The sequence below is a fragment of the Rhopalosiphum maidis genome, chromosome 4 (assembly GCF_003676215.2).
Source record: "Rhopalosiphum maidis isolate BTI-1 chromosome 4, ASM367621v3, whole genome shotgun sequence".
Classification (NCBI taxonomy): domain Eukaryota; kingdom Metazoa; phylum Arthropoda; class Insecta; order Hemiptera; family Aphididae; genus Rhopalosiphum; species Rhopalosiphum maidis.
Window position 1 is genome coordinate 50,964,666 of NC_040880.1, and position 10,478 is coordinate 50,975,143.

Genomic DNA, 10,478 nt, shown 5'->3' on the forward strand with positions numbered 1-10,478 from the left:
TATACCATGCGCATAAAATGACCTTTTCATATAGGTACCATATACCGCTCAAAACATTTCATAGTCGGTGGACCAGTAATGCTAGATTATTTTTAGAGTTTGTAGGCCAATTGTGCTAAATAATATATATTGGTAATTTTGAAATATTAAATAAAAGTAATATTTATTATATCCAGTGCAACTTGAGTTACTTTACTTAATTAAAATAAAATCATTGTAATAATGATTAATTAATATTTATTTTAAATATTATTAAAATGAAAATAAATGATAATTTATTGTAAATGTAAGTATTTAACAGTATCTAATCAATAATCATATCATAATTATTGTGTTACTACCATATACATTAAGGCTGTAACTGAAAAAAATGTCGAGGGGTGGGAAGGTCCAACATTTTTTTTTATATAGATAATGAAATTCTAAATTCAATAAACTATATACACCACTAAAATGTTACTACTTTTATAAAAAGTTTTTTTGGGAGGGAGAGGGAGGGTCCGGGCCCCGGAATCCTTTCCCAGTTACGGCCTTGATATACATATAGAATTGTACAGTGCAACAAACCATTTAGGCCGATAAATAGCTATACCAATAATAAAAACATGATTTCGTCTAAGTATCACTCAAATTCATACTAGTACGTGCATGGCAATAATAATATATTATGATATATATAATAATACATAATTACATATAATAAATGTTTCATAAAATTCACGATTTTATTATAGAATATTTCGAATCGGTTATTACCATTTTAAATGCAAGTATAGGTATTAGGTACGTTATATTATTATTTTTTTTGAAAAACAAATAATTTTTAATCAGTTACTCATCAATGAATTGATTAATATATTATAATATTATATAGGTTCCAATTTTAAATCTTTAATTTTTAATTATTTTAATATAAATAATACGTATTTTTGTACAAACAACAGGCATTCAACAGATATATCATTTTACAAAAATATAATATGTTCAACAACTAAGCTATTTTACATTAAAAAAAAAAATTAAGACAAAACTAGTAGATAAATACAATTCAAAATGTAGGTTCAGTTATAAAATACAAGGGGGAAAAGAAGAAGAATGGTTGGTAAAGACAATACACATAAAACGATAATAACTATAAAGGTTCGTTAAGTTCATAATTATAGAAAGGTGCATAATAAAGGAATAATTTTACTTAAATGGGTAATCCGAGATGGAATATTAAAATGTAGTTTTGAAAGTATTAATGGGCAATCAATTTTGCTGGAAAAAGTTTTTGCAAAAAGTCAATATTTGTCGAAAGTCTAAGGTTGGATAAATTAAGTTTATAGAGGATGAGGTTATATAGTTATGCGGTGAATGATTAATTTTAAATAAAAAATATGTGTGTTTATAAGATATTTAAGGCAACACATTTAATTATAATTGTTATGGAAATATAGCCAATAGATATTTGAAAAACCATTATAAACATTATAATTATCATATTATTGTCTTTAATATTTTTTATTATTTTACCAATAAAATGCTATAACTATTTTTTTTATTTACTCAAGCGCAAGATAAATAACCACTTTAAAAGATATCAATGCCGGCTACATAAAAAAAATTATTAATTATTTGGTTCTCTAAAATATAATGAATCAATCATGGGCCTCTAATTCATATTTAAAGATCTATTTAGCTTACACCCCTAAAGTGATCCATTAAATGTTCAATAATTGTTCATGCAACATTAGCACCAGGCACAACAATCTTAGATTTTGAGTGGAGACATGAAAATAGATAATGGTTTTAAAAAAATTATGTGTAAATTTTTTATTTATATATATTTTTTGTTTCTGTCTAAAGACACTTTTTATAGAAGAAAAATGTTTCAATCTTCAACTTTGAGTATGGTTTCTGGTATTAAGTTCACACGAAAATAAGTGAACTCTCTTTTAATCCCATTTGCATTACAGCTTTCAATGTTACATGAAACAAAATTGCAAGAAATTGAATAGCGTTAATTGTTTTACAACATTATATTGCTCGTATTGTGTAAGTACTAAGTACCTATGGTAGATTTTAGAATACAAATATACAATTGTATGTTATAGAACTTCTCTAAAGTAGATTACCCGTGAAAAGTTCAAAAATGTTTTTTAAGATTTATATGTAGTAAATTAAGAAATAGAAATTTCTGTTTATCAGAATTGAGTAAACATTTTAATTTCCTACCGTTATCTTTGGGCCCCCACACGAGTCTTCTCAGTTAGGCCACGTGTTTCATTATACGAAATTAAAATTAAATAAATAAATAAATCTAATAATAATTGTCAATTGTAATAAATTATATAGCGTACATTTATAAATATGAATTAATAATTAAATAACTCTATGGATAATCCCCTAACTCCTAAGCTACTCAAAATAGCTCCATTCTCTTTTTATGAACCACAAAGACCAAATAGATAAAATCTTATACAAAACTATGTAACTAATTTAGTTAAAATGAAAACAATTTCTATGTAAATAGAATTTAAAAAAAAATATTGTAATAGATTTTTCTAATTCAACTCCGAGTTACATAAATTCATTTCATTCGTCATAAAGTATATTGTCCCGATAAAAACGGAGATTCTAAATTCCATTGTTCTTAACCTGTTAAAAGTATACGTTTAGGAAACTAAAATCAGCGACGATGTAATCGAGATATTAAAAAAATGATTAGCCATATTGAAAAATATTCAAATTATATAATTATTAATAATAAATAGAACTTAATAATTAATAAACAAACTTACATTTAAATTATTTGTACAACGTGAATAATTAAAATAATTTATCATGTTTATTTGTGTACTTATATATAAAGAACGGTCGCTATTACGTTGTGTAAGCAAATCGTGTTTCTGTTAAGTTTTATTATTAATCTTATTGGATTGATTTAGAACTCAGGCCATGCACTATTAGTAAACATTCAATACTCGGGGTAATGTTTAAATGATGCGTGTATGAAAGTTAGATAACTCAGAAACTATTCGTTCGAATAATCATTAAGATGCATCAACAGTCACAAAAAAAAAAAAAAAATCAATTGCCTAACAATAACAATAAAAAGGATAGCACTCATTAAAAGTAATGTAGTATGCAGATACTAGTTTGTATCGCTATTGCTTAAATATTAAATGGATAAGAAATCAATGCATTTAAAAATATAGTTTTTATATGTTTACTTAAAATTCCAGAAAAATTTGAATTTGAATAAGTCAATAACTTTGATTTTAAGTTAAAAATTATAGTTTACTACACCCTAAAAAATTATTATATATATATATAAATATGATAAATTAAATACATAAATAATTGCTGTAGGGTGAAAACTTTATACCCCGGTGAAATTTTTTTTTTTGCTTATGTTTTCTCTTTAGCCGAGATTAAAATGACTTTTTCAATTTTGTTATTTGAAATAGTTTCACTGCCGTAGATACCATAAATTTTAATAAACATTATTTAAATTAAACTCTGAAAAACGGTTTCTTTGTCTCCCTTTAATAGCTTCTCTGTTGTCTTTTATACAAATAATTTCATTCTCTTGATACAACCCATGTATATTAGGTGTATTTTTAACAAAATACCTATTTATTTTATAAAAAAATAATAATATTATAATAAGTTTATCGGCGAGTAACCGTAAGTTTTAAATTGTTTAAACGATTACTTTTCAAGTAGATACCATTAAATATTTTTTAATTCTATCATGTTAATTAAAATTTTACATCTGTATCAGTGTGAGGAAATCATCTCTAAGGTTTATTATTGAATTGATAGATAATTATTGTATTATATAAATTAAACTTATAATTTTAAATTGATGACATTTAATAAATATACATTTATTTTATATATCTGTTCTAAAAGATTAATATGCTGTATTATTGTTGTAAAAATAAATATGATTTGACTATGAATGTACGGCTATAAGCCAGTGAAATTAATCATATTGCTTGTTTAAAAACACAACCATATTGTTGTATTGTTTGTTTACCAATAATAAAATATATTTTAAATTATTATTACAACATACTACCAATTACTAAATTGACAAATTAGTTATTTTATTGTAATGGAAAAATGTATATTAAAAATTAAAGATATAATTCTTATAAACTTCAATCGTTGGTTATAATCAAAATTTATTTACCCAACATTGATAGCTGATAGATAATAATATTATGTTTAGTATCTATCTATAATTAGCGGTGGAAAGCAAATGATCGATTGAGAATGAATCAAACCTTAAAAGTAGGCCCGAAAAAGTAATAGTATTGTTTTCGTTTAGGTATCCATTAGTATATGATGATCTATAACTTTAAAAGTTGATATAGTACACAGGTTATCACATTAAAATTTAATACTATGTAAAAATACATGTCTTGAGACTTGAAAGCCGCACCAGTATATTATGCGTTGCCAAATTCTTTTTTTGGGTAATATGATAAAGAACGATGGTAATGATGATAAATATATCTAATATATTATCATTTTACAGCACTATAGTAGTATATAGTGTATACTATACAGTATACATATATAGTATATTGATACTATATGTACCAATACATATACAATGTACCTCTCGTGTATGTAAAAAATGAAATCTATCAACTGTATAACGTTCTGATCCCCGTGTAAAAATAATTACAGCATCATTGCGCAAGTTTCGTGTGTAGTATATTACTGAGTAAAAGCCATTTGCTTCAAATCCCGGGAAGGTACTCACGAGGGATACATCAAATGATTCTATATAATATCATCCATCCAACCTGGGGTTAATAGTTTACTATGTCTACCCATGTTCAGCGAAAAAGCTTGTATAAATATGAACAAGTATTAAATGTGTATGATTAATTTGGGTTAGTTTATCATGAAACGTAGACTGCAATCAAAATGTCAAAAAACTCCACAAAGTCCTTACAAATTTTGTTGATTTAGGTAGAAGATAAATGGTTTTGACTTTTTTTGTGTAATAATTTACGATATTTTTTAACAAATTAATTATTCTATAATTTGAATATTTTAATGTTTTTTTAATTTATTGAATTTACTATGTATTCAAGAATACCTAAATAAATTATAAATGTATATGTGGACGTTATAATATATTATGTACAAGATAACACGCGCGTAAATTAATACATTATACATAAATATTATAGGTTATTATAGTTTATATAAATTTACATACAATAAAATTAATGTACAATCAGTAAAAAAAATATTTTACTAATTTTCTGTACTTTATATTATCAATAATAATTTCACATTTAACATAAAATACCAAAACACAAGTATCGTATACTACTATACTAGACATTAGACAACTATCCAATACCAACCATGCATACAAATTTAACTCAACTTAACTAATTATACATAATTTTTAAAATATACAATACAGGACATAAGTATTATCATTGGATCTTTAGCAAAGTAACTAAGTTCCTGAAAGAACAAAATTTAGATATATAAAAATATAATAACTATAATTCTTTGCTTGTAATAATTACCATTTAAATAAAGATTTAATAATAATTATTAATACTTTCATTTTTATTAGTTGAGCAACTACATTGAGTTTTATAAATCAAATTCTTTTATGAATTTTTTTTTTATATTTATAGTGATATAAGAAAACATCTAATATTTAATCAATTAAAAATATATTGATTGTACTTTAATTAGTTTTGTTTGAAAATTATTTATATTTGTTTACCATATATTTTTAATATCTTATAGCAAATTATGAATTTATAGATTCACAAAAAAATGTGTTAAATTAGGCTGATTATCTTCTATCAGAATAAAAATTTAAAATACATATATATATATAGAGTATGTTACATGATGATAATTAATAATTTTACTTTTATACAGACAAACATATATAATATTGTATAAATAAACTTCTTTAAGTGTACTGGTATATTATTTTATATATATATATATATATAATTTTTATTGAATACACTTCAAACGTCAATTGTTAATTTTTATTGAAAAATAAGTATACACGCCTGCCGAATGTATATATGTATGTTAATTTTTTATGGACTCAATCGATAATTGAAATAAATTTACTTTTTATAAATACAATTAAAATATGGCTGATATTCATGATTTTTACATGTAGTCACCACCCACACTAATGTACAATATGTGTATCCCAATTATGTAAAAGGTAATCTTTAGTATTGCTTTTTTTATTTAACTAATGTTGTAGAATAAAAATATAATATAATGAAAATGAAGGGATATAAAATACTGAGAGTATCATATTATCATTAAAATAAGCCATAATTTAATAAATAAAAATTGTACATACTATTTGACCATTTTTGTGGCCCAGCTTTACACTAAAAAATATTATTCGCATTTTAATTACTGATTATCACACCATAATATCAACCAAAAAATAATGTAATATTATGTAACGAATAACAAGTAGTATTGAAATGACCGGTTGTCAACTGTCAAGTGACACTACTATCTGGACGCTTTGTTCGAACTCAGTCGTGATCACCACATTTATCATGTATAAAAATATAAAATTAATAAATTGTAAAATAAATATAATAACTATTACATAAGACTGTTGTTTGTTATTGTAAGTCTACTTATAAATAGTATTATTCATTTTTATTCTCATACCTGTTTATTTTACTAAATATTATTGTTAAATATATACAATTTTAAAGTAATAATGATAATATTAAGAGTTCCTTTTAAATAAACGATTTTCAATAATTGAATAATTATGGTAACACGGCGTTATGGTTATGCAATTCAAGGACACCGCTCTGTTGTGGTTTATTTTTTCGGTATTTATAAAATATATCCAAGTACCCATATAATAATATAAATATGCGAATAAACTAAATTATTTTATACTATAAAATAATATCTTATCAGTTTTTAAACTCATAGGTTGAGATTAATAAAGAAACTTGAATATCTTTAATAATATCTATTATATTATATTTTAAATCATAGTGTTCAAATAATAAATGGTAGTATAATGCTATTGACAATTTGAAAGATGTATTATGGTAACAAAATTAATAAACTGCTACTATAGAACCTTTCAATGTGTTATGACTCTTGTTTATTGTTATATCATGGCGATAAATTATCACAAAACCAAACGATTTATACAATATTATAATTTATAATATTTAGTCTAAGATTTAATGCTTAGCAATATGCTTATTGCTGCGAGTAACAAATTATTGAACCTCTCATAAAGTAAACACTGTAACTTGTAAGTCTATAAGTCTTTTATGAATGTATATTATGTAAGATTAATTCTGGAGTATATCATTAATCATTTATATATTATTTAAAGATCATAAGAATATAGATAGGTATAACACGTGCTACGTAAGTATACAGAGAATTATAAGTGATAATAATTTGGATTTAGAATTAATGATAAATATTGAAGATCAATAGTGTCATTATAATATAAATAATGGCCTAAAACTCTAGGCTTAAACTACTGTTCGTGTATATTATTCCGATTCTCTTTGTTAGCTACAGTTAAAACTAAAAAAACATTTTTTATATGATAATATATTGTTTTTTAACTAAATTTATTTAACTATGAAAATATTGTTATATCATATTCATTTCAATGCAAACGTATTTTATTTTGTTGAGCACCGTGGTGATAAACATATTTCCTGTCTTGTGGTAAAATGTTTGGATAAATTAAAAACATTTCTACATTAAATAAAAATGATCAAACTTCAAAGTTGAATCTCAGTTGTAGAACTAGAAAGTATATTATCAATGGTTTTTTATATATTTAATTAAATTTACTTTCAGGTAAAAATATAAAAAAATAGGATTTTTTTTTTGTTTTCTAGATTCTTCTGGTGCATATAATTTTAAATCTGACTATTCTTTTTTTGTAGATTCTCATAAAATGTTGAATGTCTCTCAAATTTGAAATAATATACTCTTAAGTATTCAAAATGTGAACGGAAAATTTAAAGTATAATGGTTTACTTTTCAATACTGTATTTGACCCGCAGACTGTAGTTATATGCTCTAAACGTTCGTAGTTTCTATCGGGGAGTGGACTATAGGTGTGTGTTCTATATATTATGTATTTATATACATTATACATATTACATAATCGTGTTTTGTAATATTTTATTTTTGACTTTAATTAGATAATATTTTTAGTGAACATTTCAATATCAAAACTCATTAGCTATAATAATAATCAAACAATTTTTATACACAAAAGCGAAATGCTGAAATACTATTTTACATTTTACCCCCGTTATGATCGAGAAGTGGGGGCGATGCTCTTTTAAAATCAAAGTATGAGTGTGATTGCCCACGTCGCCCTCGTAAAGTCGGGACCTATGGTTAAAATTTATATAAACTTATTTCCAAATTACTTTAATTTCTTACTTTTATACCTTTATAATATACATTTTAAGTATATACTTTATGTAATATATTTAAAAAATGTATTACTATACGAGTACATTAAAATTTTAATTATTATATTACAATTCTTTTATTTTTGTACATTATAAGAAAATAAAGTGCAATGGTTGCAAATGGTTGCTATTTAAAAATCAATAATTAATTATACTGAAAAACACATGTTTTCAATATTTTCAGACATTTTATTCATCCTATAATCGATTTATAATAATATACATGTGTGTGTTTATCTTCACATTCGCATCGTTTTTGTCCCCGTAGATAACTTTTATTTCAATAATAATTTGAAAAACATGATTTTTCAATAATGTAACACTATAACATATAATTTATGTAAATATTTTAAAAGTCATTCATATTTATATATATATATATATATATATACGATAACAACCGTTCTATGGTCACTGTGTATGTATTAAAACGCCGTTACCGCAGAGGTGAATTAACGATACAGAAACGAAAATAATATCGTACGTTATATATGTGCAGCCGGAAGTTTATTATTGAAATTACAGAACAAGATAATGTATTATTTGTATGGTGAAGTATAATAATACCGCGGAGATACAAGAATATTTATATAAATTAGCAGAAAAGCAAATGGTCGGTCATCAATCATCGTGTTCGGCGAGAAATGATAATATGTGTTTTTACGCACAAGTTACATATATAATTTACGACTATTGAAAACGCGCGGACGACAATATATGTATATATATATACAAAACGTGACACAAGACTACAAGAGATACCAAGTACGTGTATAATAGTAATATTTTCGACCCGATTCACTCTATATAACCGTAGTAAATAACATGGAGCGGGTACCTACGGATCAATATGTTCATTAATGTCCGTTGTACTTTTCATTTAAAAGTGATTCAGAAAGGTATTTTTAATTTAGTAGTTTCACTGATAGATAATAATCTTCTATTTTTTTGAAAGTAGAGGGAGAATTTGTAAAACATCATACTATTTTAATTCGGCTTCGATTGTTTTACAGAAAAAAATTGAGTTATATGAGAACGTGTGTATACGCAGGGTAGTAAGAATTCGATATTTCTGTATATCTATAGATTCTAGAGATTTCCATACTCATTTGTAAATCTGTAAGTTTATTTTGGGAATAATTATACGTATTAAATGTGTAAAGCACCGAAGGCGATGATAATTCATTTTTTATTCATAAGCTATCGTTTAATGAATATTTCATTTTTCGAAAAACCCATTTTCATTTAAATTGCATCACGATGATGATGCGTACACCATCGTTGTATACCTATATAATAATTTGTTTTATGTATTATACATTACTGTACGTGTATATTTTGGTTTTAAATTATTTACAACTAACTACAATGTGTTAGGTTATTTTGATCAATATCGTCCATTATCAAATGTATATCATCTTTTTTGTTTCAAATGTCTATTTAGGGCCACTTCACTTCATATCGATCTACAATATACCTATACATAATGAATGTTATATAAAACAATCACCACTCCCGTAACAGCGCTTAAAACGCAGTTGTCTACATATAATTTTAGTTATTACTTTATTAGTTAATTTCTTATTTATAAAATATCCTGATTATTTTTATAAGTTTGAAGTATTAAGTTGTAGTGTGACCCAGTTATGCTTTAATGGTGATATATAATCAAATGGCCATAAATATAAACTAAATAATCATAGTAACTTTATTAAGTAAATAGTCTTTTTTTTTTTATATAAGAAAAGAAAAAAGAAAACTAACGAAGAAGAACATTAGGATTTCACCGAAAAATGATAATAACAATTATTATTATAATTATTATTATAGATGCTAACTTTATAGTTTATACTATATAGAATTATCTGCATTATTTATTGTATTTATCATTTATTTCAACAAATTAAACTGCATAGTTTAACGTATTCGTTGATAATATGGATAGCAGTTAATCTAGGAACGTTTTATTTTATGTCTGAAATA